Source organism: Lolium rigidum, chromosome 7, assembly GCF_022539505.1.
Source record: "Lolium rigidum isolate FL_2022 chromosome 7, APGP_CSIRO_Lrig_0.1, whole genome shotgun sequence".
In the NCBI taxonomy this organism is placed as follows: domain Eukaryota; kingdom Viridiplantae; phylum Streptophyta; class Magnoliopsida; order Poales; family Poaceae; genus Lolium; species Lolium rigidum.
In genome coordinates, this window is record NC_061514.1 from 109,505,453 (window position 1) to 109,515,657 (window position 10,205).

Consider the following 10,205-nt stretch of genomic DNA (forward strand, 5'->3'; position numbering starts at 1 on the left):
ACGTACAGTGATCAGGGCCAACGAGAGGACGGACGGAGATATAATCAAAGAGCACAACTCAACCTTCACGCGGTGGTTCAAGGACAAGATGCTGACGTACCCTATAGACGAGGATTCTTCTGCGGAAGAAAAACTCATATTCGCCTTGTCACAGGGCGCCGAACACAACCTGATGACATTTCAGGCGTACGATATCAACGGCTACACATTCTACACTGAGGAAAAGGACATGAAGAGCGGTTATCAGAACTCCGGGGTAACAATGGAGTCCTACACCGGTGACGTCAAGCCGAGATACTACGGAAAGATCGAGGAGATCTGGGAGCTGAGCTACGCCGGAGAGAATGTGTCGATGTTCCGTGTCAGGTGGGCCAAGAACGTCGTAAAAGAAGACCGGCATTTCACCACCATGGTTATACCCGAAGCCAAATGCAAGACAGCGGGCGCAAAGGTCACCGCGAAATATGAGCCATGGGTACTAGCTTCCCAAGTAGACCAATGCTTCTTCATTACCGACCCGCAAAAAGCCCGGTCGTGTTGTCGTGAGGAGAGGCAAAAGGAGCATCATCGGAATGGATGGAGCCGCCAACGAGCTAGACTTTGACCGATACGGCGATCCAGAAGATGGAAGATGACGACGACGATGATGAAGAACCATACACAACAAGAAGAAGCAGGACCACCCTACCTAAAGGCCGTCTATTCAAGAGAAGAAGTCTAGGAGTTCCGGGCTAAATTATTCAACCGCGAGAAAGAAGGGCAAGAAGATTGTGAAAAGATAATTATGTATCATTTTCTTGTATGAATAATGGATGTCATATTGTTAATCTACACATTGTACCGATCAAAATAGACATATAATTTATATTTTTGGATATTTTCTAGATTCTCTAGTATTTTTAATATTCTACATAATTCTAATTATTTATGCCTTTTATTTTGGTGTATTATGCTATTTTGGATGTTTATGATAGTGTTAAATCAATTTAAAAAGAAAAGGAAAAAAATGGGGCCGCCAGGGTTCGAACCTGGGCGGCAGGGTTTGGCACAAACCAACAAGGGACAGAGCCAGTGCTTTACGTTTCGGGATATGTCAAATCCCCACGCGATTGTCTTTTGACCTAAACCTAAAGAGGCAGTGGCGCACCCCTAGAGGTGCGCTATTGCTAAGCCTCATAGTGGCGCACCCCTAGAGGTGCGCTATTGCTAAGTGTGTCTGGGGACTTAGAGAAATCCATGCCCTCTTCTTCTCCCCATCCCCATTCACCATTCCCCAATCCTCTCCGACGTCGGCGGCCCTCGATCTGCCTCGCGACGCCGCCTCCGCCCCGTCCCATCGGCGCCCCCTGAGCAACGCCACCTCCCACCAGCGGTCTCCACCCCTCCCCTGAGCAGGCGCCACCACTTCTCACGCGAGCGACCGTCGCGCAGGTACGTCCCCCTCGATTCACCTCCCCGCCGGCGGTCGCCTCCCCCCTCGATTCTCATCCGCTTTGCCGCCACGCAGATCCTCTGCCTCGAGCCCTCACCGCCACGCCCCCGCAGTACTCGCCGCGCCCGAAGCAGGAGCAGCACGCCGCCACGCCCTCGACGCCACGCCGCGGAGCAGGATCACGAGGAGCACTCCGCCACGCCCTCGCCACGCCGCGGAGCCGGAGCAGGAGGAGCACGCTGCCACGCCCTCGACAGCTGACGCCGCAGCAGAGGACCGACGCCGCGCATCCTTCCAAGGTAGGGTTGCTTGCTGCTGCTATTATAGCCCGACTCCTCCCCCTCCTCAGTTGATTGCTGCTGCTGCTCAGTTCGTTGCTAGGGTTGCTTGCTGCTGCCATGTCCCTGCTGCTGCTGCTGCTGCTAGCTAGGTGCTCCCCTTTGCTTGCTTGCTTGTTGCTAGGAAATGAAAATCTTGCTTGCTTGCTTGCTTTGCTGCTGCTGCTAGCTAGGTGCTCCCCTTCGCTTGCTGCTCAGTTTTGTTCAAATTAAAATGGCATGCCCTGTTTATGTAGTCATCCAACTCTGCTCTTTTATTAATCCTAGCTACCATGTTAGTGTTTGTTCATGAAATGGCTTAGTTAATATTCTGTACAAGAAATGATAATTAGCTTAGTTGATGTTTGTTTAAAGCAACTGATTTCACTAATGTATATAGAGCAAATTTTTTGGGTTGCTTGCTATGTGCTTGCTAGGTTCATTTGTTGCTCTCTGGGGTTCATTTGTTAGTTGTTTGATTGGTTTGTGTGTGTGTGTGGTGGTGGTGCAGAGATTGCTGCAGCGACTGCACCTTGGAGCAGCAGCTGGAGAAGCACGCTGTGTCACCCTCGACCGCTGAAGCCGCCGCAGAAGACCGCCTCCGCACTTGCACATAGGTAGCCCCCGATGCCCCTCCTCCTCCTCTATTGATGCTGCTTTGCTGGTGCTACCTAGGCTGCTGCTAGGCTGCTGCTAGAAAGTGTTTTAACACTGTAATTGATTCATTTGCTCCATGTCTTTGCAAAATGATGTTGTAATTGGTTATCTCAACAATGATGCTGACAGCCATTTTATATGTCAAAAGATATCTGCTTGTGGCTGCTGTTGGTTGGCTGGTAGGTGCTTCTGCTAGCATATTAGTGATAGGTGCTGCTGCTACATATAGTAGATGTACATGTAGTTCCTGCTGTTAATGAGAACTAGTATGGTGGCCCTCGCAAATGCGAGGGCAACGGTATTTTGTTTTTGGGAGAGACAGTACCATAATCTTTGGTCTGTCAAAAGTGATCGAGAAACGCGTTAAAAAAATTCTGGATATTTCTATTTTGTGGTTGAGAGTAATATGGTTGTATAGTAATAAATAACATGAAATTTGTTTCACCACATCATAGGAGAACCCTACAAACTCACAAGAAATAATATTTTTCGAAAATAATATAGTAATAGAGCTATTTTTTTTCAACTGAGTGTGATACACATAATAGCTTTTAGTTTTTTTTGAACCGAGTGTGATACAGTAAAAACATTTTAATATATCTTATACTCAATATTAAAATCACCATACAATTTTATCAGGATTAAAAGTTTACGATCATACTGTTTTTCCTAGTAAAAAGGGGATGTATCTATTTGCCGATACTGAGTGGTAAATATCACGGATCACATATGCTGACAACTACCCAATATTATTTATTTATACCTGCAAAAACTCTATGTATCTATACTTCTGTAGTGGTACTGTTATCATCATTCTCTGATGTGAAAACACATACATGCCTAATAACTGACCACCGATCTCTGCTTCTATGCACATATTCTGCCACCAAATTTTACTGTGACATGTCTGATTTGTTGATCAGCTTTAAAGTTAGCTTTGTCTAAATGACATGCAAATTAAAATCATAGACTGATCGATCAGCTTTACCATTTGCTTTCCATTGGTTAGTCTTTAGAGTTTTCTTTCTGTACGATGTGAAAACATAATGCAGATATTGATCGATCAATTTAGGAGTTAGCTTTTCTGCACAGGCATATATATCCAATAGACTCAACTATTAAACGGAGTCTCCACCTGAATATCGCATCGGATTAATGTAAAAGAACCACAACATTTTTTCGTGAATGCAAATGGACAATTCCGTCTAACAAAAACAATGTGTCTATTTTCGGGTCCAACACCATGCTATTTTTTTTTTTGCAAAACTACTAATGTCCCATAAAATCACAGCCATAGAATTTAGATCTAACTATCAAAATAAATGCATAATTCCTATTAAATGAAATGTGGCTCAACTGGATAGACAATTTGTGCTTAAAAAAAACTGGATAGACAATAACTCATTACAAGATGTACACTCAAAGTCCGTAGCGTCACTCACGTGCGCACTTCTTTCCGTGGATATCATGGTCGCAACGATGAGTACCGGCGCAGAGAAGATGAACACCCAATCGGCTACAGGAGGCACGGTTTTTTTTGTTCAGCCAAGATTACCGAAATCTCTCCGAAACCCGATTGTTCCTGTTACTACCGAAAAATGTTTTTACGATTTTTTTACCAATATTTACATAATTTTTTATTTTTCGATAAATTTGTGAATCAATTCATAAATTCATTTTACTAATCTTGGACGGTATTTTGATAGGTATATCTGGTATTTTGAAAAACCAGAAGTACCGATGACCACCAGTAAACTTTTTCCAACCAAGAGAAAAAAACTGCCAGAAGTAGGCCCATGGATCATCATGCCGATGAGCAACATGGCGTGAGCCGCTGATGAGATGTAGATGGATTAATTTAATTTAACATGTTTACCTGATGGTAGTGGGTAATACTTATTTTTCAATGTCAATCAACCAATGATAAATTTTAAACAAAATTTAGGGCCATGGTTCACGTCTAACATACAGATATAATTTAATCAAAGGCATGACCGGTCGGCCGGATTTCCCTGTATTACAGTGGCCTACATTTCCTTCTTCTAAACAGAGTCCCTTGTCCGTACGTATATGGTTAGCATGTTTAAATAATTACTAGGACAACTGCCCGTGCGTTGCAACGGGAGAACTCCAGCCGAGAGCAAAATCATGATTATACCAAATCAACATGTGAATGAATTTGTACACAATTCATGTCAACTTCTACTAACTGCTAAACAATGTCCATATTTTTTAAAAAAGATTATGCGTATCACATTTTTTTTAGGCTTAGGAAGGTGGACGGAATGAACTTACATTGCTGACTTTGTGATATGAACTGCCGTTAGTACTGAACTATTTTATAAAAGCAGACGTTTTCACTCATCCTAATATGTAAACATTGACTACAACTTAATATTCAGCACGTCACTTAACAATGAAATATGTTATAATGAGGCTGAATACCAAATCATGTTTGGACAAAATCTTCCTAACTGAGCTGTAATCAGATCAATGATCAGCATGTTTTTAGTGAATATCAAGCCCACATCCTCTAGAATTACAATCACCAAGCTCTAAAAACTGCAATCGCTTCTTCTACTTCTGCCCTTAGACACGAGCGTAAATAAACCCACGGACTCAGATTGCTCAGTTGTTCTTAATAATCGCACCATAGAAACCAGTGCCCGACTATTCAGCACAGTTTGCATCCTACAATCACTTTATCATAACTCAATTCTGCCATCTTCCAACCTGTAGGTGTAGCTGTCTCTGCAAACATCTTTAGAGAGAGCAAGCATGCATCGGACGACAAAAAAACGCGAAACAGTAAGGGCATCTCCAGCGGCGCGACGCATTTTAGCGTCCGCGCGCGTCCGTTTGCGTCGACCCTTTTGATCGAAATCGACCGCGCGTCCGTTTGCGTGGGGGTGGCTCCAGCGGCACGACGCATTTTTTAGGACGAATTCTTTATTTAAACATGAAACATACTTAGAAAATAAACCTAAACGCATACTGCTCCTCGTCGCTGTCGAGCACGATGAGCTCCGGTACGACCCAAGGCCAGTAGGCATCCGGGGGAGCGTACGCCGGGCGCGCCGATGCCGGTGCTCGAGGTTGAGGAGGCTGCGGCTGTGGCGGTGGTGGAGGCGCCCAGTGCTGCGGCTGTGGCGGCGGTTGAGGCGCCCAGTGCTGCGGTTGTGGCGGCGGTGGAGGCGCCCAGTGCTGCGGCTGTGGTGGCGGTGGCGGAGGAGCCGCCGACTCCAGGAGCGTCTATCGAAGTGCTTCATCCGCCGACAGGCCCGGCGGCATGACGGCGGTGGCGTAGCGGGGCAGCAGCGGCTGCACAGGCGCGTCGTGCTCGGAGACGAGGACGGCGACCTTCGCCATCTCGTCGTCCGTCATGTTGTCCAGGAAGTCGAAGTTACGGCCCTCCGCCAAGGCCTGCTGCTATTCGTGGAAGACGACAGCGATGTAGACGTCGCTGTCGTCCTTCACCTCCTCACTATGGTACGCGAGCGCCTCGACGTAGTAGTCGTCGTCGTACACGGCGTAGGCTTCGTCGTCGTCGTCGGCGTCGTTGTGCTGCGTCTGCTGACGACGAGCCGGCGGTGCAGGGCCGAAGGGGTAATCCCTGTCGCCCATGAAGCCTGCCCTTCATCTCCTGTCCGTCTCCGTGGACAGGTACGTACGCCAAAGCTCCGAGTCGATGGCGTACGCCGGATCGTCGCGGAGGTCCGCCGGCAGATAGCGCCTCCTGCGCCGGATCTCCGCGATCCGATCAGGCTCACGCGCAGTGACCGGAGGGATGGGCACCCGGCGGCAGCTGAGCCGCCAGCCGCCAGGCAGCTGCACGCCGGACCAGGCGTCATCGCACGGCATCCATTTGCCGTGCATGAGCCTCCCCACCGTGACAGGGAGCGGGATCTTCTTGGTGCAGCTGCCGGGAGGCCTCGAAGTCGTTTTTCTTCCCCATGGCGCTGCGGTGGTGGTGGTGCGAGTGGAGGTGTGGGGGAAGGAGGAACGCGGCCGGTGGACTTTTATGGGCGGCCGCGCGCGGGATACGATGCCATTAAAGGCGGCGCAGAAGCCCAGCCGCTGCCCGCCAGTGCGCGCGCAGAACAGGTAGCCGCGCCATTGATGGCGAAGGCTGCGACGCAGACACGCGGAAGCGCCGACCGCCCGAATCGATGCCCTCGATGCGTGCACTCGCCGCCGTGGCGGGCCCGGTGGGGAAGCGAGCGGACACTTTGCGCGTCCGCCGAACATCCGCCGAGACGCAAACCTGGCGCATATTTGGGCCAGGTTTGCGTCTCCGCGGACGGCCCGGTCACTTTGCGTTGCGCCGCTGGAGAGGGTGCCAGACACATTTTCGGTCAAAGTGGACGCAAACGGTCGCTCAGCGTCCGTTTGCGTCGCGCCGCTGGAGATGCCCTAAGCAGGATAGCATGCATGCATGATGCATCGGACAACAACAAAATTCGAAGCAGTGAGAGAAAAATAGTTGTCCCATGGTCGCCATGGAGGATCACGGCTGCGGCTTGGCCTCCTTGAGAAACCCGACGTCATCCCGTCCGGCTCGAATCGCGTCTCCATCTTCAGTTTGCGGGACTGAAGCACCGGCAAGATCTGGCCGAAGCTCCACGACAGCCGAGCACGAATAACGCTATACAGCCACGCGAGAATCTGTCGCCAGCGCCATCACGATGACCGCGTCCTCCGTACTCTCACATCGTCTACTGCCCATAGCAGTGCAGCGGCAAGATTACCAGAACCCTACCAGGGTGGCCTCTGATCGATCCACCGATCAATTTATTTCGGGTCATGGCCACGACCACGATACCCTCGATTCACACCCAGCAGTTGTTTGGCTTCAGCGCTTTGGGTCCTTATTTATTGATGGATCACGGGAGGAGGCAAAACAGCTTAAGGACTCTACATTTTTTCCTTTTTTGCCTGGACTTAGGTGTACGGCCGTACGGCGGTACGGGTGACCTCCTGTACCTGGAAAAACAACTCAAGGACTCTCCGTTTTCCTTTTCTCTTTTGACTCGAGTGACCTCCTCCCGTACGTAGCCCAGTCAAGCGAGGGACGAAATTGACGGACCGAAACACACGGACTAAACCACGGAAATCTTATTTTCTTTATTATTAGGTATAAATTAGGAGAGTCCACGTTTATTACTATGGGCCAATCTGCTCAATATATGAGCCGTGTCAACCGGACCTATATGGTTACGTAATTAACAATACTTCATTAAATCATAGCCACTAGTTTTAGATCTAACTGTTAAAATAATTTATGTTAAAATAATTCATCTTCCCAAAATTTTGTGCTCAAGCTCATCTTACACAAGTTTCCCCTGACACTCATCCGTGTAACAAAAATGACGAAAAGTAAATCTATAGAATGCTCGGTTGCATTTTTTGATATGGCGTTTTTATGAAAATGAAATCAGGTTTTTTCTCTGATATTTTTATTCTGAATTTCACAGAGAAAATGACGAAAAGGAAATTGTAAATGTTATATAACTATGGATATATATGATTGGATTGTACCATTCATCCACCTAAGTTTATATATCAAATACATTTTTAGCATGCATGTACTATCGTGCAAAAAATACGAAGGTCTTAATAGTATGATAATATTAATATGCAGATGTGTTAATATAATATATTGATAAATTTTATTTTGGTTCGCGAGCTTCACTGAGATTGGTTTTACAAAAATCAAAATAACTGTCTTAGTTTTATCTAGATAAGAAAAGCTATTTTTCTGAAAAGAGTATCACTCTGTCCACGCTAAAAATAAGTGTCTTAGTTTAATCTAGATACAAATGTTTCTAGATTTATTTAGTTGTAAATACAGTCGTATTTATAAAAAAAATTAGGATACTTATTTTAGAATGGAGGAGAAAACTTGTTTCATAATATGTAAATCAGTAGATATAATTTCATTATTTGCATGCATGTATCCGGATTTATGGTGATCAATCCGTGATGGATTCCCTTCGTTTCTGCATGTCCAAGTGGTGTCCTAGAGACACACGCTATAGCTAGCTTTGTCTAGTTTTTTCCTTTTTAAATTGGACCGGATCTGTTTCAGGACTTCATGTATGGAAATTTGGATTCTTTTTTTGTTGGGTCGTGACCAGCTAGTCTCCCGCATCTTTGTTTTCCGTGCCCAAGTGCCCAGATCGTGAGCCTTACTAACATGTTATACGTCACGATTTTTTAAAAGAAAAAGATTTCTGATACGTGACATACTTGACAGGTTCGTACCAACCACGATTTTACGTAACCTTTGATATCTTTAAATCTCAACCATAAATTATAGATCTAACAATCATAATAATTAGAATGATGTGGATTAACGTGGTGTCTCTATTTTAAACATCTGCATTTTGCTTTTAGTATATAATAGATAGATGTCATTAATTCACCATCAGGTTAACTCTGGCAACATTTGCAACATTTGCAAGGCTGCTAGGCTGTTGTAGCTCTTTTATTTTTATAGTTCAAAGCTTACTGACTTTTTATTTTGAACATTTGCAAGGCTGAGACTTGGAGCAGGAGCAGGAGAAGCACACCGCGTCGCCCTCGACTGCTAACGCCGCTGCAGAAGACCGCCGCCGCATCCTCCAAGGTAGCCCTCGATGCTGATGGTGCTTGCTGCTGCTGCTTGCTATTGCTGCTAGCTTGTTGCTTGCTGCTTGTTAGCTGCTGCTTCTTGCTAGCTGCTGCTTGCTTGCTACTGCTTGCTAGCTGCTAACTGCTGTTGCTGCTAGCTGCTGCTTGCTAGCTGATGCATGCATATACCTAGCTGATGCATGCTGTTGAGTGCTCAGCTGGTGGAGGATCAACTGTATATGTGCCATGGTGTATATGGAGGAACAATTGTTTTATTTTGCTACCGTTTTGTTGTGTCTTGGAAGTTGTTACTACCGTACCAACCTCCTTATCTTTATTTTATTGCATTGGTGTGCCAAGCAAAGTCTCTAATAGAAGGTTGATACTAGATTTGGATTTCTCGCAGTAAACATATTTCTGGCTGTCACGAATTTGAGTAGGTCTCTCTGTAGAAAACTCCAAAAAAATTCTCCTTGACAATTTTCATGCGTGTTCCTCAGATATGTACCCAACTTTCATTAGGTTTTGAGTTTTCTCGATTTGAGCAACGGAAGTGCCTCTGAAAAATTCGTCTTTACGGATCTCGGTTCTCGTTTTGATAGATTTTGCCTTGTATTTCACATTGTCTCTTTTACTGTGTTGAGTGAATTTCTTTGCTCCATTAACTTTCAGTAGCTTTGGGTAATGTCCAGAAGTGTTAAGAATGATTGTGTCACCTCTGAACATGTGAATTTTTGATTATGCACTAACCCCTCTAATGAAGTTTATGAGAAGTTTGCAGAAGGGAAGTTTTCAAGGTCAAGAGAGGAGGATGATGCAATATGATCAAGAAGAGTGAAAAGTCTAAGCTGGGGATGCCCCTGGTTCATCCCTGCATATTTCAAGAAGATCAAGTATCTAAGTCAGGATGCCCAAGGCATCCCCTTCTTCACCGACAACTTATCAGGTCACCTCTAGTGAAACTATATTTTTATTCCGTCACATCTTATGTGCTTTACTTAGAGCGTCTGTGATGTTTTTATTTGTGTTTTTGTTTGAATAAAATCGGATCTTATCATGTTTGTGTGGGAGAGAGGACACGCTCCACTCACCATATGAACACCGGTGTTCTTAGCTTTATTCTTAATGTTCATGGCGATGCTGAAACTCGTTCGTTCATTGTTATTTGGTTGGAAACGTAAAATGCT